Genomic DNA, 23,670 nt, shown 5'->3' on the forward strand with positions numbered 1-23,670 from the left:
TGCTTAGTTGTTCGCTGCAAATAGTGGAATCCCATGGGAAGCTGCCTAGAGTACATGGGAAGCTGCCTTAGAAGAGCCGTCAACATTGGCAAGAAGAAAGTCGTAATACGGAGATATGTGCTTAGATCTATACTTCAGACTGTTTACAGAAAACATAGTAATTCTAAGATACCGAAACGTTCAGAAAACATTTTACTAAGAGCAGATATCGAGATACGTGTTGTTGTCTTATCAAAACGAATGCAAGCAGTTAGCATGCACTACAACCAATCAGACATAGTAATATTTTAAAAGAATCGTAGTGAGATTAGGATTTTTCAGTTGCAACTTACATGCTGTAATAATCTAGAGTTTGTTGAAAATTTACTTTCATATGGCTAAAGATTTAAGATTTATTACAAGGCTGCCGGCTGTGGTTTCTGGCAAAAATAATGGTATTACTAATTGTAGTTTTCAGGATGCATTTAGATAAAAAGATAATAACAGTAGATATCGAACTCCGCCATGATAGTTGTATTAGAACGATTGGAGTCAGTTTGCATGCAGTACAACCGGCGAGAGCGTGCCGTGTGAAATGCGAAAAGAACGGTAGCTCATATTGTTCTTAAATTGAAAATTCGAAATATTCGAGTTTAAACCCAGTGACGTGTGGAACAAGAAGTCTTTAGCTGAGAAAGAATAAATATCACGGTGAGCTCATAAGGTATAGTAAAGATAAAGCGCGTTAAAATGATGGACAAGGTGATGGGTTACTTGCGATAGGGCGCCTGCATCTCCGAGCTTGTGAAGCTTTTTGTAATATGCTTCCACTACGTCAGAAATTAATTTAAAATGAGAACATTAACAGACATGTCACTTGACTTCATTCTACAATGTCTGAAAAGAGATTAATAAGAGATATTAATATTAAACGATCTCTGAGTGATGCTGTGAATCTATAAGTGATGCAAAGAAACAATTTTGAGGATGGACAGGGATGTTCGATTTTTAATTATTGGTTTAGAGTGCAACAGGAACGCCAATTATTCGACGGTTTCATTTCTAAATGTCCGTTAAGGCTAAACGGCTTATGCTGTGAAATTTAGAAGTCAGCAGTGGACATCGACATCTATAACTTAATTCCTATTGGCTTACAGCTAGCATAAAGATTCAACAGTGAATCCGAAGCCGTAGGATCTTGTATTGTGTACCTAGGTCTTAAAAACTAAACACTAGTGCTTTTAGAGCTGCTTAACTCACGTTATACAATGGCGTACCATTTAAAAAATCGTTGATTAACTTTTCCTTTAATATGACGAAGGTATCACAGACGTTCAGCTGTGGGAACGAACAGCGGTTTGTTTTAGGTGGGCCCATGGGATTGAAAAAAGTTGTGATACAAAATGTAAAAATATAATAAGTATTAATTAATCAATGATAATCAAGCAATTGCTATACTTCCCGTTTATATGCAACTACAATACTATTTGAAAGTGCTTCCTGCTGAAGAAATCTACTTAGCACCCATAACGCTCTCACCATGTGTTTGTTCGTTAGCCTGATAGAAACTGTTGAATCCAAAGAATTGAGTTCTTACAGATATAGTATTAAAGAAAGTCTCCCGTCTGTTAACACTCGAGGCTATTAAATATACATTTAATTAGCGACCTTGCTGCTTACTATGGCTTACATGCAGAGTTCTGTTGTATTCACTAGGTTCCCGTCCATCATTAATAATATTTACCCGATTGTACCCAGAAAAACTTGCTATGGAACGCATTATATTCTAACCTCAAAAGGAGCCTTACTTTGGGACTCAGACCGGTGATCAGGTCGATGAGCCAAATAAAGAATCGATTTTAAAACCTTTTGAGATATTCTTTTACACGGTTAGGTGGAAAATATTAACGGTATAGTCAGTCCTGTGTTCGCTACTAAGAGTGGTCATCACAAAGCAACCAAACTGTGGTCAAATCAAATAAGCTTTTAATATAAGCTCACTCTATGCTTTGATTAGTAACTAAGAGCCGCACATTTCATAAAGCAGATAGAGTCATTAATCTCAGAAGTCTTTTGATGAAAATTCTCCATATTCAAGTTCTTGAATGATATCACGGTAGAATTGTCTTGATAAGAATATCGTACCACATTTCGTCATTCTGACAACATCTTTTCCTGTAAGACATTTAATCAAGTCTTCACTCGCGTCTCGATTTCCTATTCTCGGACATCCTTTATATAGCTATTCATCTTGTAAAAGCTTCGCCACATCAATTGTGTAATGGTGAGATACACACTTCTCCTTTTGATATAAGCAGTATACTCCCTATACACTTTTTCAATATTTAAACATCAAGTACTAATTCTATATATTCTACACTTCTGCATACAGTAAATAACTGTAAGAAAAGGTGTTCAAATCTTACCTAAGCTGAAGGAATTAATGAACGCTCCAACGTTGCACCACCTTTAGAAGGGTTTCGTGTTAAGTAATTTCTAAGCACAATTTGATACATTGCGTCAGGAAATGGTATAAAAGAACTTTTTGTTATCCTGTACACTTTTACAACATTAGTGAAAATGCTGAATGGCCATGCCAACTCAAGATCATTGAGAACTCACTTCTAGACTTTGCTCGGGGAACTCTACATGTGGTTATGAAGACATTTACAACCGTCGGAGAAGATGACAAAATCTAGGATCTGCGATCTTATTCAGCAACGTCTGGATGAGGAAATCAATATGCAACATTTACAAGAAAATTAAAATGCATGACAAAAACCATATTAGGAAATCTCAAAATTAAAACGGTGACATTAAATAACCGCCATGGTCATAATCGTATTGCAATTCATGCAAAGGGACTAGAATGAACAGGGTATTAGAACCTTCATTTGAAGGCAATTAAAATAATGCTTACGTTTTCTCACGCAGCTGGTCAACTTTTCTATGAAAAATTTGCATATCACTATACTCAACAGGTGGAAGCTTTAGAGACAAATACAGTATCAGAGGATTACAAGAAATTAACAACTCAAGGAACATTCACAATCCACAGAAAAAGAGGCCTTCTTGAGCGAAGTTCCAAGTGATATGATTATCGAACAGTGCTTAATGAAGGCCACGAAAATTTCTCGGGGATTAATTCAACGTGAGACCAACGTTAGCAAATATAGCGGATATCCTTGAAATCCAAATACTTTTACGATAACAGAAGTTCTACAGGACTTTTGAGGGCATTAGTTTATCATCAGAGCGACACGTTGAGCTAATGCCACCTTCCTCATCTCAACGCGCAAGAATGTCTATTCGACTGCCGTGATTATTGCAGAGTCTCTATTGTCTTGTGTTTAAAAACCCACACGTAGAAAGAAGAGTCCTACTACTCGCAATGGTGTGGACTTAAAATGACAACTTAAATCTGGGGTTAAGTACGTATATAAATTATGTTAAGCAATATTTTCGCCTTATATTTTATGGATATAATTTACAATTAGACATGGAAGTGCCGAAAGACAAAAAAGAGATTTCGAGAAATATCTGCAAGAATCTAATTTAATTCTGCCATGGAAGCCACGAAAATTCAATCACAGATCTTGAGAAACTCTGAGATCATTACAAGACGGCTTCAATGATGCAAACAGTTTTCGAAGGAGCATAGTTAGCTGTATATGGACAACAGTAATAGAAGTAACTACAAAGGTGAAATTTTTTAGCAGTTGATGGGTGTGATCAGATCATTTAAGAATCTTGGTAGAAGACTTCATGAATAGTAGTTCGTTCTCTTATAGTCATATACAAGCAGAACTGAAAAGAAATGCTACGAAATTAATTAATTTAAAGAAACTTTAGCGTCATTAAATGATTGCTTCACTTTTTTCATGATGCAGCGTGCTGTGACACGACCTCATCTATAGTCAGGAGTGAATACGTGGCAGCCTTCAATTTCCTTCAAAAAGAAAAGGAATTGTGCAAGTTAGTCAGAGTCTTCAATGAACCAATTGTGAATCCTGATAAAAGTGGTAAGGTTAGACATTTCTTATTCACCTGTATGGAGAAGGAAAAATGTCCTCCGTGGTATAAGCCATATCAGATATACAACCAAGTAGTTACTAAGCTTCAATATGGCCACTTTTTCCGTTACTTACAGCAGCTGTGCAGCATTCAATTCGGAAGTACCTCCAACTGCATGAGCGAAATGGTCTAAGGATGAAAACAATCCCAAGAGGTTGGTGTGTGGATCCACACAGCTACCATCAGCTCCAGCCGGATAATAGGATTCTGATAATAGGATTACATGATAGGATTGTGTACGAGCCACATGTTAGTGTAAAAAAGCCGATATGAAGTATTCAAGGTTTTGTGCATTCGGCCAATGGAGTTCATGTAAAATGGCAGATCAGAAAACAATCTGATATAGATCATAACGAAAAAATGCTGTAAAAAACCAATATGTCATTCACAACGGCTAAATTGTTGATCCAATCAGTTATTATTATTATTTTGTGATATCGTCCCCTCGTCATAGACCTAAAAAAATGGACATAAAGACGAAATTGATCAAACTTTGAATGAAGGTGTAGGACAAGGTATAAAAAATGAAGGTGGTTTATTGTTCTGTTTATATAATTTGGAATCCTTTAACACGAGCTGCTTTGGTACCCGAAGAGAAAACGAAACCGTAGGAGGAGACACAGCGAGCAAAAACCAATTCATTTAGATATCACATTCGAGTACTAAAGTATCATAAAATTGTACATATATAACAATTGCTCATTGTTTTATTCTTTATATGTTAAGATGTCAACAGCAGGTGATTGAAGATTCTGCCATCTGCAAGGACACTTAAGATTATGTAATTGCCGTTTAGTTTACGACTCTCCTAAAAAGAAGTCAAGTTTAACACTTTTAATAAAGAACGATGTTTGGATATTCCGTATATACAAAGATTCCATGTACATTTTTATCCAGACCTGATCGTAAGAATGAAACCTCTACTACACGTCCATCGAAATTGATTTCGACTTATTGTTTTAAGTTTTAAACGACATAAAAATATATAATGCTTATTGCTCAGCACCTTGTTCCTTTGCGACTCACCCAACCTACTTTTGAGACAGAAGCCCAGGAAGCTTAACAATTTTCAGTAACAGTTATATTACACTTATAGTCGGAAGCTTGTGAAAGATTCAAATGCAGGTTATTGGCCGGAAAATCTAATAGGAGATCCTTCGGTAATTAGGTACGTGATTACCTTGTAGAACGAGACCCGTTTCTCTCGGCCTGTGAGAGAAGTCCGGCCGATGAATTACTAAAGCTAGCGGAGTAAATCACTGATTCGCGATACAAAGATGTTTTACAGGTATGGTAGGACAGGTGTATAACAGATTCAGCAAGAAAGTAATCTCCTAAAAAGAAGCAAAGATTAACTCTCTTAATAACGAACAATGTTTCGATATGCGGTACATGCAAAGACCTCATGTACACTTTTATCCCAGAGGGGGCGTAAGAATGAAACCTCTACAAAACGTCGATCCTAGTAGGTTTCAAATTATTTCCCTAGGTTTTATAGTCTATAATAACAATCAAAGCTTACTTCTAAGCACCTTGGTCCTTTGCGACTGTACAAAGCTGCTTTTAAGACAGAAGGTAACGAAGCTTAACAATATACCGTAACAGTCATATTACACCTGTCGTCGTAAGCTTTTAAAGTATATTATCCTGAAACTCTAAAAGAAGCCCATTAGGTAATTACGAACGTGATTACATTGTAGTCCCAGGCCCGCTTCTCTTTGCCTGTGAGACAAGTCCAGCCGATGTATTTATAAGGCTGATATACTGATAAACTGATAAGCACAAAAGTCCGGTAGAACTTCTGTTATCGTGATAGTAATTGGGAATGAAGGATTAATCTTGCTAACGTTGTGTCTGACGTTGAGTTAATCCCTTAGAAAATTTCGTGCCCTTAATCAAGCACTGTTCGTTAATCATATCTCTTTGAACTTCGCTCAAGAAGGCCTCTTTTCCTGCGAATTCTCAAAGTTCCTTGACTTGTTAATTTCTTGTATACTCTGATACAGTATTTGCCTCCAGGGCTTGCATCAGTTGAGTAAAGTGATGTGCAAATTTTTCATAGAAAAGATGGCCAGCTGCGTCAGAAAACGTAAGCATTAATTTAATTGCCTTCAAATGAAAGTTTTAGTCCCCTATTCAATCTAGTCCCTTTGGATGAGTTGCAATACGATTATGACCTCCTCTATAAACTGCGGCCAAAGTTAACGGTTCGGAAAATGCCACCGTCTTAATTTTGATATTTCCTAATATGGCTTTTGTCATGCAGTTTCATTTTCTTGTAAATGTTTCATTTTGATTTCGTCACGCAGACGTTGTTAATAAGATCGCAGATCCTAGATTTTGTCATCTCCTTCGACGGCAGTGAATATCTACATAACCACATGTAGAGGTCTCAGAGCAAAGTCTAGAAGTGAGTTCACAATGATCTTGAGTAGCCATGGTCATTCAGCATTTTCACTAAAGTTGTCATAGTGTACACGATAAACCAAAGTTCTTCTATACCATTTCCTGACATAATGTATCAAATCGTGTCAAGAAATTACTTAACTTCAAACCTCCTAAAGGCGGTACAACTTACTTCTTGCCAATGATAACGGCTCTTAGCTGGAATGTTCAAGAAATGTACTCGAGGCAGTTTGCCATGATATTCCGCTATATACAGCGACCACCTATGCAGAATTTTCCAAACGATTTGATGCTGCTATTTTTGTAAAGGAATTTACTTGTTGATCTAGCATCGCTCTGGTCAACGGCCAAGGATATGCTCACATACATACCAAAACAAATGACAGTCTGGTTATGTGTTAGAGATGAGTACACTTCGTAAACCTCAACTGCTGGTGATTAATCGGGTACATTTTGTGGAGTAGCTTTCTGCTCTTGAGAAGACACCTTTGAGCTGATGGACAGTACACGCAATCTCTATTCAAGTCAGCGAGATGAGGTAGTGATGAATTTAATATATAAGATTATAGAAACTCTTCTTGTTGATCATTCCGTCTCACAAGTAAACCTTACGTTTGGGTGAATCGAGTTGCTGACTGAGACACATATGAGAAAGTAGTACTAAATGTGGTCAATATTTCAGTGAAGTTGTAGGTGCGAAGCTCCAGGGGTTTAGGAGATACAGCTACCAGAATACCATATGGAAGTACAGAATAGTCTTCATACAGTTGGAGGTAAAAGCTCTGTAAGACCTCTTGTAACGACAAAAGGTGAATAACAAATATATTAGGACTAGGGGGAAGTCATATAGTAAGGGTATACCTGACGGCGGCCATCTTGAAATCCGCCATTTTGAATTAAGGTTAAGTTTTTAAAATAGAAATAGGGTCATGTGATACATGATTTAAGGTGCAAATTTAATCAGAAGAACAATGGTGACGTTAATTTTGATTTACGCGCAATTGGTAAAAAGTTACAGGGAAATTAAATATTGTTGCAGCATATGTATTAGTCCTTTACCCCACCTTGTAAATTTTGTGTTAATGATAATAATTAAATAAAAAGCAGGTGGATAAATATTAGGTCTATGGTAAGAGTGAGTTGCCTTGATGGCAGCCATGTTCAAATCCGCCATTTTGAATCAGACAAAAGTTTTAAACAAAACACATAACATTGACACCTTATTAATAGCAAATTTTACCATAAATCCAACGGTATAACCATTTTTGCTTTATCATTAACCAGCATTTGTTATCGTATAAACAAGTTGCTAATTTAAGGAAAAATGACCAAAGTGGAATTGAGTCATAATTAAACTTGGGTCTTTCTTCCAGAAAAGTCCTCAATTAGTACAATCAATATGTAGTTCAGAAAAGAGTGCATGACTTGCACAAATGCTCTGCTCACAGTGAGCACACATGACAAAGGCAATGGAGTTACACTTGACCCATTTGTCGTTAACAATTCCGTCAAAGCAGTAGTCGTAAGGAGCGATCCATTTAATTTTGTGCTGGTTAATGATAAAGCAAAAATGGTTATACCGTTGGAGTTATGGTAATATTTGCAATTAATAATGTGTCACTGTTATGCGTTTTGTTTAAAACTTTTTTTGATTCAAAATGGCGGATTTGAACATGGCTGCCATCAAGGCAACTCTTACCATAGACCTAATATTTATCCACCTGCTTTTTATTTAATTATTATCATTAACACAAAATTTACAAGGTGGAGTAAAGGACTAATACATATGCTGCAATAATATTTAATTTCCCTGTAACTTTTTACCAATTGCGCGTAAATCAAAATTAACGTCACCATTGTTCTTCTGATTAAATTTGCGCCTTAAATCATGTATCACATGACCCTATTCCTATTTTAAAAGCTTAACCTTAATTCAAAATGGCGGATTTCAAGATGGCCGCCGTCAGGTATACCCTTACTATATGACTTCCCCCTAGTCCTAATATATTTGTTATTCACCTTTTGTCGTTACAAGAGGTCTTACAGAGCTTTTACCTCCAACTGTATGAAGACTATTCTGTACTTCCATATGGTATTCTGGTAGCTGTATCTCCTAAACCCCTGGAGCTTCGCACCTACAACTTCACTGAAATATTGACCACATTTAGTACTACTTTCTCATATGTGTCTCAGTCAGCAACTCGATTCACCCAAACGTAAGGTTTACTTGTCAGATATGAGAGGTGTCAGAAAAGTAATACAGTTGGTGCACTAATCTGCTACGGAGGGGAAGCGTACCAGAACCTTAAACACCGGTGAGAAAACGTTTAGAAGATCGAGAAATTCAAATCTTCCAACAAGATTCTACAGACTGCCATATTGGACACTCTTGTTAATATGAAAGTATCTCGTACGAGCAAGTACTCGAACACCATTACTAAGGGAGATAATTTAGGGCTTCTTTTCCAAGATGTGGAATACGAGCCTAGGAAGCTTTATGTATTTCAGGTTTAACTGATAATCTCCCAATGTAACCTAAGTACAAAAAAAATTCTGTCAATTGATAATTTTGTTGATGTCTGTGTTCTACACCTGTTCTATAAGGCCTGTATAATTTCTTTGTATCGCAAATCAGTGCTTTTAACCGCTAGGTTTATAAATTCATCGGCCGGTCTCCTCTCACAGGCCAAGAGAATCTGGCCTGGGTCTACAAGGTAATCACGTACCTAAGTACCTAAAAAACTCCTATTTGACCTTCAGGCGAATAACCTCCATATGAATCCTTCACAAGCTTATGTCCATAAGTGTAATTTATCTGTTACGGAAAATTTGCCTTCTGACTGAAAAGCATGTTGGTACAGTCGCAAAGGAACAAGGTGCTGAGCAGTAAGCATTGATTGTCCTTATATCGTATAAAACCTAGGGCAATAAAATGAAACCAACAGGAATCGACTTGTAGTAGAGCTTTCATTTTTACGCCTTTCTTGGATAAAAATGTATGGAGTTTTTGCATGTACCTCATCTCGAATCATCGTTCTATATTAAGAGAGTTAAACTTTGCTTCTTTTTAGCAGATTCGAAAGCTAAACGGTAACACAATTTTTAGTGTCCTTGTAGATGGCAGAATAATTGGAGTCAATCATCTGCTGTAAAACATTTTAACATAAAAAGAACCAAAAAATAAACAATTGTTATAAACGTACAATGAATGGTACTGTAGTACGCGAATGTGATATCTAAATGAATTGGTTTAGCTCGTTAAATTAGTTTTGTCCTCCTACTTTTTTATTTTTCTTCGGGTACCAAAGCCGCTCGTGTTAAAGGCTTCCAAAATATGTAAACTAAACAATAAACCACCTTCATGTTTTATATCTTGTCTCTGTACCTTCTTTTAAAGATACATCATGATCGTCTTCATGTACATTTTGTTAGGACTATAAGGCGGGGACGTTATTACAAAATAATAATCATAACTGATTGGATGAACAATTAAGCCATTGGCAATGACATATTGATTTTCAACAGCTGTTGTTCGTCATCATGTATATCAGATTGTCTTCTGATCTGTCATTTGTACATGAAGTCCCTTAGTAAAATGGAGATATCCTTAAATAATTCATATCTGGTCTTTTATACTGACATGTGGCTCGTTCACAATCCTATCTTGCAGTAACTTGTTATGTACAGGTTAGTAACTTTAGCCGGCTGGAGCTCATGGCAGCTGTGTGGGTCCTGGAATTAGCATATCCTCTTTGATACATAAACCTCATTTGATTGGGTTCATGGTTAGACCATTTCGTTACTGGAGTTCGAGGTACTTCCGAATAGAATACTGCACAGCTGCCATGTTAGTAGAAGGAAAGTGGCCATATTGGAACCTTGTAACTACACCCTTGTTATACCTGATATGGCTTATACCAGGGAGGACATTTTTTCATCTCCATACAGGCGAATAAGAAGTATGTAACCTTTACCATTTTGTCAGGATTGAGTTTTGGTTGGTTGAGAACTCTGACTAACTTGCACAAAATGGTCTTGTTCTTTTCGAAGGATCTTGAAGGTTGCGAACTATTCACTGGTGAGTATAGCTGAAGTAGTGTCACAGCCTGTTGCAACCTGAAAAAAGTGAAAGCAATCTCTTAATGACGCTAAAGTTTCATTATATTTAATAATTTCGTAGCATCTCCTTTCAGTTCTCTTTGCATGTGGGTATAAGAGAATCAGCAACTGCTCATGAAGTTTTCTACCAAGATCCTTAAAAGATGGGAATCAGTACCATCAACAGCTACAGATTTCCCCTTTGTAGTTTCTTCGATTATTCTTGTCCATATAAAGCTACGTTTACTTCTTCGAGAACTTCTTGCATCATTTGAAGCCGTCTAGTATTGATCTGCATGTTTCTCAAGAACTGTGATTGATTTGTTGTGGCTTCAGTGGCAAATTCAAACTGGATTGTTGCAGATATTCCCGAAAGCTCTTTTATGTGTTTTTGCACTTTCCATTTTTAATTTTAATTTATATTGTAATTGTAATTTGTTTGAGAATAGGAAATCGAGACGCGAGACGCGAGTGAAGACCTGATTAAATCTTCCTAGTAAGACAGCATTGACACACTAAAAACATGAGTGTATAGCATTAGAGGGAAAGTAGATGTCACAATGAAGATATGTGATTCGATATTCTTATCAAGACAATGCTACCGTGATATAAGATTACTTTTTCATTCAAAAACATATATGTGGAGTATCATTCTTTTGTACGTTTATAACAATTCTTTATTGTTTTTTCCTTATATGTTAAGAAGTTCAACAGCAGGTGATTGACTCCGAGGATTCTGCCATCTACAACGACACTTAAAATTGTGTAACTGCCGTTTAGTTTACGACTCTCTTTAAAAGAAGTTAACTATAACACGATGTTTGGATATTCCGTACATGTAAAGACTCCATGTACATTTTTATCCAGACCGGGACGTAAGTATGAAACCTCTACTACACGTCCATCGCAGTTGGTTTCGACTTATTGCCCTAGGTTTTATACGACATAATGATAATCAATGCTTACTGCTCAGCAGCTTGTTCCTTTGGGACTGCACCAACGTACTTTTGAGACAGAAGCAAACGAAGCTTAACAATTTTCTATAACAGTTATACTAGACTTATGGTCTTAAGATTGTAAAGGATTCAAATGCCGGTTATTGGCCGGAAAATGTATTGGAGATCCTTAGGTAATTAGGTACGTGATTACATTGTATAAACCAGGCCCGCTTCTCTTGGCCTGAGAAACAAATCCGGTCGATCAATTGCTAAAGCTAGCGGTGTAAATCACTGATTCGCGATACAAAGATGTTATACAGATCTGGTAGAACAGGTGTATAACATATTCAGCAAAAAAAGTAATCAATTGACAGATTTTTTTTTACTTAGGTACAATGGGAAATTTTCAGTTAAGTCACTTTAAAGATATAAAACTACCTATGCTTGCTTTGCACATCTTGTACCAGAAGCCCTGAAATTCGCCTTGGGAATTGTGTCCGATAACTTACTCGTCCCGCTGCCCAATAAAAGTTAAAGAGACTACGATAATTTTCTATTAGCCAGAAGTTTAACTGGAGTTTTTAAATAATTTCAAGGCGTCTTTTGCAAGCTTGACTCATTTCATCAAGTTTTTGTATTTATAATTACCGTTTAGTTTTCGAATCTCCTAAAAAGAAGCAAAGTTTAACTCTCTTAATAACGAACGATGTTTCGATATGCGGTACATCAAAGACCTGATGTACACTTTTATCGAATGAAACCTCTACATCACGTCGATCCCAGTTAGTTTCAACTTATTTCCCTAGGTTATATAGGCTATAAGGACAATCAAAGCTTACTTCTCAGCACCTTGATCCTTTGCGACTGTACCAAGCTGCTTTTAAAACGGAAGGTCACGAAGCTTAACAATATACCGTAACAGTTATATTACACCTGTCGTCGTAAGCTTTTAAAGAATATTGGCCTGAAACTCTAATAGGAGCTCTTTAGGTAATTACGAACGTGATTACATTCTAAACCCAGGCCCGCTTCTCTTGGCATGTGAGACAAGTCCGGCCGATGAATTTATAAAGCCGATGAACTGCTAAACTGATAAGCACAAAAGTCCTGTAGAACTTCTGTTATCGTAACGGTGTTTGGGAATGTAGGATTAATTTTGCTAACGTTGTGTCAGACGTTTAGTTAATCCCGAGAAAATTTCCTGCCCTTAATTAAGCACGGTTCGATAATCATATCCCTTGGAACTTCGCTCACGAAAGCCTCTTTTCCTGCGAATTGTGAATGTTCCTTGAGTTGTTAATTTCTTGTATACTTTGATACCGTATTTGCCTCCAGGGCTTCCCTCTCTTGAATATAGTGATGTGCTAATTTTTCATAGAAAAGATGACCAGCTGCGTGATAAAACGTAAGCGTTAATTTAATTGCCTTCAAATGAAGGTTGGAGTCCCCTGTTTAATCTAGTCCCTTTGGATTAATTGCAATACGATTATGACCTTCTCTATATACTGCAGCCAAAGTTAACGGTTCGGAAAATGCCACCGTGCAGCACCGCATTAATAATCCTTTTTCCCTTGTGTGATGGTGTAATTACAAGGTATCATTTTAATAACACGATGCATTAATATCAATATATGTATATTTATTTGTTATAATGTTTCTTTTCAGCTATCATCTTATTTGAAGGGAAAATAAAATAATGGTCGATATTCGAGACCCATTTCGTAATATCGAAATGCCGTTCGATAAAAAAGGTTCCTTTAAGGAAAAGTGTTCTTTTGTATAGAACATTATTGTAATTTGAAGGGCTATTTGTGATTTAAATATTAATATAATTAAGTTGTTGATTTTTTTTGCGCTGAATACCGAGTTTTACACTGATTTGTATGCCATCCACCTTGTTATAAAAATATTTAGATTTACAGTTTTTAGTAATGTTTCATCAAAGAGAGCCTATCTAATCGAGTTCTTACGTAGTGCTGATTGCATTATTTAACACTTCTGACCCGGGATCTTCTTCTTAATATATAGACTAGTAAGCCAGTTGAAGTTAATCATAAATAATTGTTTACATTTTTGTTGAGTATCCTTAATTACTGCTCAGGATTTGACAATGGGCAAAATTAAGAAATCCAACAAGGAAGGTGTCCTCAAAATCAGAATCAAATATGTCAGAAAATGAAACCATTCCATTATTCGTTATCTGCCTTGACAAGCTGTTCATCAGGTTACGTCCGATATGATGTCCCAAAGACAGACATCGAGATCATTCCATGTTCTTATCACACCTTTAAACGATAAATTATCTGGGCGTCAGAAGACAGATTGCTCTTGGCCGGAAGCCGTTCCTGAGCCCACAAGAAGAAGAGGGAATTTGTGAATGGGTAATGAACATGACCAAGAGAGGATTTCCGTTTAAGAAAAGTAATTTACTGGACACTGTTCAGGAAATTGTACAGTCTTTAGGAAGAAGCACATCGTTCAAGCATGGAAGACCAGGAAAAATTTGGTTCAGGTGTTTTATGGGAAGACATCCTTGTCTGTCTCAGAAGAAGGTTGAAACTACTAGCAAGAGCTGGGCTGCTGTTTTGGAAGAGAGATTGCGCGACTGGTTTGCTGAACTTTAGAACTATCTTGAATCTGAGGGATTAAATGAATAATGGAAGACCCAAGAAGCATCCTCAACACAGACTAAATAAACTTTCTGTTCCACGTGGTTTCAGGAAAGTACCTTAATGTGAGAGAAGTACAGCGTCAAATTACAGCAACAGGAAAATGAGACAAAACATATTTGAAAACAATAGACAACACACTTCAACTCCTCACGTAAAATACCAAGTGATGATATTTGCAGTATGGCGATGGCCAAAGTATTATGTAAACCAAGTGCATTCTTATGCGATGCAATTGATTCAAGCAAATGGTCATACTATTGAGAGGTTTAAGAACTTTTTTTTTTTTTTTTAAAAAAAAGTGAGATCTTCGTGAAAGCCTATCTAAAATGGTTCTCACACCAAGACAACAATTTAGTCCATACTACGAAGAAATAAAAGATCTGAACAAATTTACTACCCTAAAACTTTTTTTCTCTTCTCCACTTATTATAATAATACTAATAATAGTTTTTGGGTTTAGCGCCATTTCACCAGTGAGGCTAAATCAGAAGTAAACCTGAAAATTAACGTAACACCGGAGAAATGAACTCCCGCAGGTATCCAACAACAAAGAAAAAAATTATAACAATATGCGAAGACATTTAAGTATTAAGACAAATAAAGGAATTGTCGTAAAATGTCTGTCATTTATAATTTTAAAATGATTCAATGATGTAGGAGACTCTTGGTGATCTTTATTTACAAAAAATATTTCAGAATACAATGAAAAAATTGACTTGTAAATTATCAGGTATTTAACACTCAAAAAGGAGTCTATTAATTAGGGCGTTAATAGTTTTTGTAACTGTAACTGAACTCTTGCTAAACAGAGTCCATTTAGTAATGCTAAAGGAATGTTTGGAATGTGAAGCAGCAACTGGCTGATCGTTGGTTTCCTTCATATATGAGTGAGATCAAAGTTTGGAATTGTCGCAAACTGTCAGATATTTACAATTGATTAGTGAGTACATACAGTAGGACGAAAGCAGTAATCGCAGACAAAGAGGTTATCGTTTCTTTTTGAAATGTTAGACAGAATGAGAGAACGGAACAGATTCAAACTTAGAAATTTACATTCGAGTAAACTAATTAGGGCGAAAGGTATGTCTTGCTAATATAGCAGACCCTTGACCTTCATTATATACTTAACAGACTGAAATTGTCGTTAATTGTTAGATATTTACATTTGGTTAGTGAGTAAATTCAGTAACAAGAAAGGAGTGCCTTAGAACATCAAGCAGTTACTTGTTGTTTAATACTTGCCGATGGATATAACAATCAAATGAAAAAAAAAAGAAAAAGAATTACAATAAATTTTCAGACATTTACATTTGAAAAGTAAGGTGTTACTTTAGGGTGCACAGTGCTTCATCACGAGCAAAAACCTGGCCGAAACCTATAATTGGTGTACAAAATGCTTCTAAAGTCCCAAATATGCGAGAATTGTGTATTTATAGTATTAAGAATTTACGAACACGTTTATCGTTTGTTTGCACTACACTTATCTGAAGGAGACAGTTAGTAGAAAATATTTGTAAACACTGATAAAGTACTGCTTAATGATATGCATTACGTCAGTATGTTCACACAAACAAAACTGCGCCACAGTCACTAAAAAAATTTATTACACTCACACACACAAATGAAAAAGAGCAAAGATTTACTGTCAATATTGCTAAATGCAGATGGGATACCTTATTTCGGCTGCTGGACGCCACGTTGGTTTCTTCATATCCAAGCTGCGATGTCTTCAACAACAGTCATTGTTCGTGTGACAAGCATCGTCTTTTCTTAACGGTAGCCACGTGTCTAATACTCGAAAGAAAAGAATGAGAAGTAATAAGAAGCACACGCAGCATATTCTGATTTGTAATACTGCAAGAATTTGCGCGAGTGATCCCTAAATGTTCGTAACTCTTCATTCCGTGTTTCTTTAGAAAGCTTAAAATTGCATTCTGTATCGCAGCCGATCCATCAACAAGAATTTTATGGACACTGGCAGACATATAGAAACAAAGTTTAAAGAAGAACGAAGAGTTTGTCTGTCTCCACTGCATAGCTGTGAAAAGTGTTGGGATCAACAAGCTCTGAGTTAATTACAGATAGTGTTCATTAAAGATACAAAAAAAGGTGTAATCAGTTGTTCAGAAAACTCTGTTACTTGAAAAAGTTTGGTGCGAGTCCGCACTCTAAATTGTTTATTTCTTTGGGAGATTTTACTATTTCATACTGAATAGCCGCACTATTTGAAATGTAAATATTTGATAATTGACAATTGTCTTGAACTAACGATAAGCAAAAGTCTGCTCCTACTACCAAGTCTTTTGAACTCCCTAAATAGAGTTACTTTTAAGGTAAAAATATCTAACAGTGTAAGAATACTTCATTCATCCACTTATTCTTAAAAAAACTATCAACAAGAGTCTGCTTCTGCCGGTGGCCAACAGTGACGATCAGTGACTTAGTACCCAACTGCTGTAGAAACACCATGGAAGTGTCGGTAGAGTACAACAGATGTAGCAGGATCATTCAATGTGCCCAGATGCCGAGAAATGCACACATACTAAGTGAAGGTATGTTCAAAGTGTTGGAAATTTAAGCAGTACTGTCCACAACATGAAAGCCACTGGCAATTCACCAATAATATAATTCTACAATACGGTGCAATATGATTTGCACATTTGCATATCAATAAGGATGCAACAACTGAGGCCAAGTTGAAATTGCGCAAAGGGACTCATTAAGAAAGTAAATAAACTCAAGAATGTCAGTGATAAGATCGCATTATAGATATTGAGGTGTGCTCAATATGTGTCTTGATATCAACATGTAACAAATGGACAAATGTCATAATATCCAACCACTCCTGAGGCACCGTCCCACATGCTAAAACTCATGACAGTAGTCAACAAAACAACTGTAACAGTAGTGTTGGAACACTATATACCTGGAAAATAAAACGATATAAGATATAAAAAGAAATGTTTGAAAGCTGTGATGGTTTACAATTGTTCAGTAGCAGTAACAAAAGAAAACATGTGATCATGTCGGGAGTCTGCACAAGAGCGTTTTTCAGACAACCTGTGTACTCCTCAAGGAAATGAATACAGAGAAAATGAGGCTGCCTTAAAGCCTCAGGGTTACAGCGCCCTCTTTCGCTCGCGTCATCTTGGTTTCCAATCTCACTGGAGGCCCACGGCCTCAGATGAAGACCTGGGTAGTTATTATTCTATTTTTCGCACAAAGGACGGTGTCCCAGATGAAGTGGGACATGTTGACATTTGTCCATTAGCTACATGTCGATATCAACACATATATTGGCAACATCTCAATATCTTTCATGCGATCTCACTAGTGACATCATTTAGTTTACCTAGTTTATTAGTGAATCCCCTTTTACGATTTCATCTTAGAATCAGTTGTAGCACACTTATTGCTAGCGTTCACACCTTATTGCATCGGTTTGTGCGAATATTATTCGTGAATTGGCAATGGCTTTCATGTTGTTGAAGCTAATCCTTGCATTTTCGACGCTTTGAAGTTAAGTTTACTGGTAATGAGTGCATTTCCAGGCGCTGTTAGTTTAGTGTTTCCACACATGTGAATCACCCTGATTCATCTCTTGTGCTTTACCGACACTCAAAAAGTCCTTCTGAAGCATTTGAGTACAAACTCGCTGCACTTGATACTAAGGACGTCACAGTTGCCTATTTTGTATTTGTTGCACGCAACAACTTAATGCAAACGGATTATTTTTACCCGGTAGACACCCTATCAATTCGCCCGTTTTGACCAATATTTATTTGTGAGATTATCCGGGACTCTCTACGTTCCTTTGGAAAACCCCTTGCGCGTGCATGCTATTATTACGACACATGGAAAATTCAATACAGCAGACAAGACTTCAAAGAATTATTTAGCCGCCCTCTTTACGTGGGATAGTTTCCGAACTATTGGCGCCCGAAAGTCATTTTCCCACGCTTTCGGCACCTTGCATAACGGAAACTATGTCCGACAGGCGAAAGTTCATAAGAACATTTTTTCTCTTCTATGTGGTAGGGCTCAACTACCAAGAGCTGTAACCCTTATTTTGCTACACCCGAAGTATGTTGCCAACTAACGATTACAAGGGTTTACTTCAGATTTTAAACACACCTTTCGCCATACTCAATACACCCAAATTTGAATTGTAAGTATATGACGATTTAGTGCATTTGCGTTCTTATATTGTATTGTTAAATATGAAGGCTGGTATCGCTCAGCAAGGGTTTCCTTCATTTTGCACACTTTATTTTCGGCATAACGAATGAACTGATCTTTCACTTTTAAATATGAGACAATTTACGACAATTTCGCTTTTTGATATTATTCTTAAATATGTCCTAACCAAGGATAACCACGAATCAGCTTCAGCTTACAAACACTCCAAATATCTGATAAATTTTGACAATTGTGTTGTTTTTTCCTTTTAATTTTGTCAGTAACTAACTTTCAATAAGACTGTGATTTATTCTCCATACACTTCATTCATATACTGATGGACATACTTACCAATGGTAAATATCTGTAAATTTAGAACAATTCCGTTCTATTATTTTATTCTTAAATATGTAAACTCAGGTGCAGCGAGAGTCCTCTTAATCTTTGAAACATTTATTTCGCACTTCTAAATAGACTTTACAAATTTAAATAAATCACGACACGACAATTGCGTACTTTGATTTTAAACTTAAATATGTCAATAATCAACGATCAGCAAGAGATTTCTTTTGCCTGTAAAAATTCCTTTCTAACAATTATAGAATCGAATAACTATTCAACTGAACATGTTTGATAATTTTCGGCAATTGTATCCTTCCATTTCATTTTTCAAAGTATCGGCACTTACGTTCAGCGTCATCATTGAGTAAATCTTTTCGCACTACTGAATAGAATCACTTTTCAGTTATAAGAGTTAAAAAGTAACAAATATTTTACTTTTAATTTATTCTTATAAGGTCAATAAGTAATGATCTACGAGAGCCTAATTCATCGTCCGAGCAAACCTTCTAGCCTAATAATTAGAAACACTTTTCAACTGTAAATATCTGACAATTTACGACAATTGCGTTTATTATATTTCTAGCCATGTCGGAAAAAAGGGTCATCATCGGTTTATATATTCTTCCAAACACTCCTTTCGCCCTACTAAATGGACTCGTTATTATTCGTAAATATCTAACAATTTATCACAATTCCGTGTATTTCATATCATTCCTATCGTCAAGATTGTACTTCAGTTTCCACAGTACTAGGTCTCGAATAAATATACTTGGTTTTCATTTGTAAAAATCATTGTTTCCATTGTTTCATTCCATTGTTCAATTCCATTGTTTCATTTTATTGTAAGATTGTTCAGTAAATAATTATCATCAAAAATGTGCTTTATATATAAAAAGACAACTATCGCCATAGCAAATGAACACACGTTTCGATTGTAATTAACTGACAATTTCCTAGTGGTGAGTTCTTTCATTTTATTTTTAAAGAGGTGTGTAACCCACGATCAGCACGAGTATAGTTACCTTAGCTTTCAAAAAACCCTTTCGCCCTATTAGAATCACTCATCATTGTAACTAACGATCAACAACAACTTGCTTCATGCTGCAAACACTCCTTTCGCTTTACTGAATTGACACAGTAGCCAAATGTAGATATAAGACAATTATCACATTTCTGCTCTATCTTTTTACACTTATATATGTAATTAACTACCGATAAAAGAGAGCATCCTTCCTTTAGCAAACTGTCCATTCACCCTGCTAAATACACTCATTTTGAAAGGTAAATATCTCATAAAGTACGAAAAATCCGTTCTCTAATTCTAAACTTAAATATATCAGTACAAAAGTCTGCTCCGCATACTCCGCATACTCCTTTCGTTGTACCGCAATTGCAGTAAATCCTCAAATATTTACAACTGAAATTCGAGTGTATTAAGTATTGCGGAAGGAGTGTTTAAAATCTGAAGTATACCCTTCTGATCGTTGGTTGTCTACATACATCTGGTGTTGCAAAATAAGGGTTACAGTTCTTTCGCCTTTCACACATAGTTTCCGTTCTGCAAGGTGTTGAAAGACGTTGGAAAATGACTTTGGGACGCCAATACTTCGGAAACTATTCAACGTAAAAAGGGCGGGTAAAAAATTAATTGAAGTCTCATCTGCTGTATTGATTTTTCCTTGTTTCGCAGTCCTAACTTCCACGCGCAATGGGTTCTCGAAAGGAACGTAGAGAGTCCCGGATAATCTCGCAAACGAAAATTGGTCTAAATGGACATGAATTGATAGGGTGTCTACCAGGTAAAAATAATCCGTTAGCATTAAGTTGTTATAGGTAACAAATAAAAAATGACGGACACCTCCAAACTCGTTATGTGTGGTTGCATAATCGCCACGTACGGATGCTGGCCAAGTGTGATTATACCCTTTCTAATCGCTAGTTACTGACATATTTAAGGGCATATGAAAGAGCGTTTAAGGGTAATATGAAAGAGCAGTCGCAAATACTGTTATATAATATAGAAAAATGAGTATTAAGTACAACAAGAGGAGCGTTAGAAAGACTTAGCGCACTTTTGCTGTTCACTAGTTATCGTTAGTTATTGACAAATTTAAGAATGAAATGAAGTTACTAATTGTCGTAAATTGTGAGTTTTTTACAAGTGAAAGGCGAGTCTAACCATTAGGGCGTAAGAAGTGATTGCAACTTATGTAGACCCTTACTCATCGTTAGTTGAAGACATATATCATGATAAAATGTCATAATGGTATTGTCGTAAATATCCAGAGTCGATTCAGTAGGCCGAAAGGAGTATTTCGAAGCTGAAGCAGATTCGTTGTGTACGTTTGTTGAAGACATTGAAGACATCCATAATGTAACGAAATGTTTAATTGTCTGATATTTACAGGTGAAAAGGTAGACCATTCGATACGACAAATAAGTGTTTGGAAAATGAATCTTTCTCTCCCTGATCATTTGCCATGTATAAGAAAGAAATGAAATAATGAAGTTGAAGTAAATTGTTAGATAATCACAATGAATACTTATTTTACTCAGTGCTAGAAAAACGATACAGATTTTCATTATCTTTAGTTACTGACATACTTATCTACAAAGTGAAAGAACGGAATTGTCTTAAATTGTCTGTTATTTACAAGCAAAATTTATTCCATTCACAAGAGGGAAAGGAGAGTTGGAAGATGTAGGAGACTCTGGCTGATCGTTAGTTGTCGGCATATTTAAGAAGATAAAGAACGCAATTGCAGTAAAATGTTTAGAATTTACCGTTGAAAAGTTAGTCTAATCTTCAGAGCAAAAGTAATGTTTACAAGCTAAAGTAGAATCTTCCTGATCGTTGCTTCAAGACTTATTTAAGAAGAAAATGAAATAACGAAACAATCTTGAATTGTCGGTTATTTACAATTAAAAATGCGCCCGTTGAGTAGGGCGAGCAGTGGTTTTTCGTTTATCAAGCCTTGAACATTTAGAATAAAATGAAATTATTATCAGATTTTACCAATCCAAAACAAGTCTATTCAATAGGGCGAAAGGAGTTTTTTGAGGATTCAGTACACGGTTCTGATCGTCAGTTGCTGACATTTTTAAGAACAAAATGTAATAAATGAATTGTAAAATATTAGATATTTATAATTTAAAAGATATACTATTTATCTTCGTATGAGTTCGGCTGATGAAATTTACTGCCATTATCGTTAGTTGGTGAAATATATCAGTTTAAAGAGAGAGTACATAATTGATGCAAATTTTCAAATATTTACAATTGGTAAGCGAAACAGTACTTTAGGCCGAAAGAAGTTTTCGATAACTAATGCAGACCCATGCGAATCGGTAGTTTTCCAGAGATATGAATGAAATGATATAATGGAAATATAAATTCCCAGGAATTTCGAATTAAAAGGTGGTTCTGTAGTTCAAAACAAGAGTTTCTATGATAAAACGCAGTTTCATTATGTTAGTTGCTGTCATATTTAACTGAAAATATAGAGAACGGATTTGTCGTATATACGCTGTCAATTATAATTTAAAATTGATTCCACTCACAATGGCAAAAAAAGAATTCGAAATATGTATGGTTAGTTGCTGACATGTTCAATAATAAAATGGAAGAACGCAATTGTAGTAAATTGTCGGTAACTTACAACGAAAGGGAGTCCATTCTGTCGAGCGAAAGGGGTGTTAGGAACATAAAATAGGCTCTTGATAATCGTTACTTGGCGATATATATAGAGCAATAAGAAAAAATGGATTTGACGTAAATTGTCAAATATTTACTTTTGAAATCGCGTGTATGCAGTAAACCGAAAAGGGTATTTGGAAGCTGGATCTAGGAGTGATTTGAAGCAGCTTGTAACCCTTGCTAATCTGTATTTGCCGTCATTTTTTTTTTAAAAAAAATTTATTTTGAGTTGTGGTAATTGGTCAGGTAATTACAATGAAATCGCTTCTATACAGTAGGCAAAAGCAGAGTTTGGAAGATTAACTAGACTCTTGCTTGTTACTTAATCACATCAATAAAAAACAAATGAGAAAATGTCAGTATCTTTAGTTAGTAACATATTTTTGACTAGAATGACAGAACTGATTTGAGTAAATTATCAGCTATTTACAATTGAAATGCAAGTAATGTTTGAAAGCAGGAGCAGATTCGTTTTGATCCTAGGTGAAGATATGTTTAAGTATAAAATTTAGCAACGAAATTGTCGTGAATTGTCTGATACTTAAAAGTGAAAAATTAGTCTATTTGGTAGAGCGAAAGGTATTTGGAAGAATAAGGAAACCTTTCGACATCGTTATATGCCGACATATTCAAGAAGAAAAAGATATAACAGAATTGTCAGATATTTAAAAATCAAAAAACGTTTGATTGACCAGGGTGAAAAAACATTTCGGATGATAAAACGGACTTTATTACTCTTAGTTACTGACATATTGAAGTTTAAAGTGAACAAACTGAATTTCGTAAATTGTCTGTAATTTACCATTTAAAAGTGTTTGCATTCAATGGGCCAAGGGAGATTTGGAAGATGTTTCAAATACTTGCAGATTGTATGTTTCGTATATTAAAACGATAAAGAATGAACACAATTCTAGCAAATTGTTATCAAATTTGGAATTAAAAAACAGTCTTATGAAGCTGAAGAACACTAGTGGGGGTTGTTGCTTTAAGACATATTTACGAATACTTCTTTACTTTACGGTCATATATGTGGGACGTAAAATTTAAGTTAATGTTTAAGAAAAAAATAATGATTGGAATTGCCGTAATTTGTAATATATTTACCAATGGTAAATTAATGCATTCAGAAGGGCGAAAGAAGTGTTTGGAAAACTGAGCACTCACTTGTTGATCATTAAATACTGACATTTTTGTGAATGAATTGAAAGTCGAAAATTGCTAAATGTACATAGAAAGGGGTGAAGGGAGAGTTTCAAAGATTATGAAAACACTTCCCACTTGTTGC

Source organism: Thermobia domestica, chromosome 14 (assembly GCF_964235325.1).
Source record: "Thermobia domestica chromosome 14, izTheDome1.hap1.1, whole genome shotgun sequence".
In the NCBI taxonomy this organism is placed as follows: domain Eukaryota; kingdom Metazoa; phylum Arthropoda; class Insecta; order Zygentoma; family Lepismatidae; genus Thermobia; species Thermobia domestica.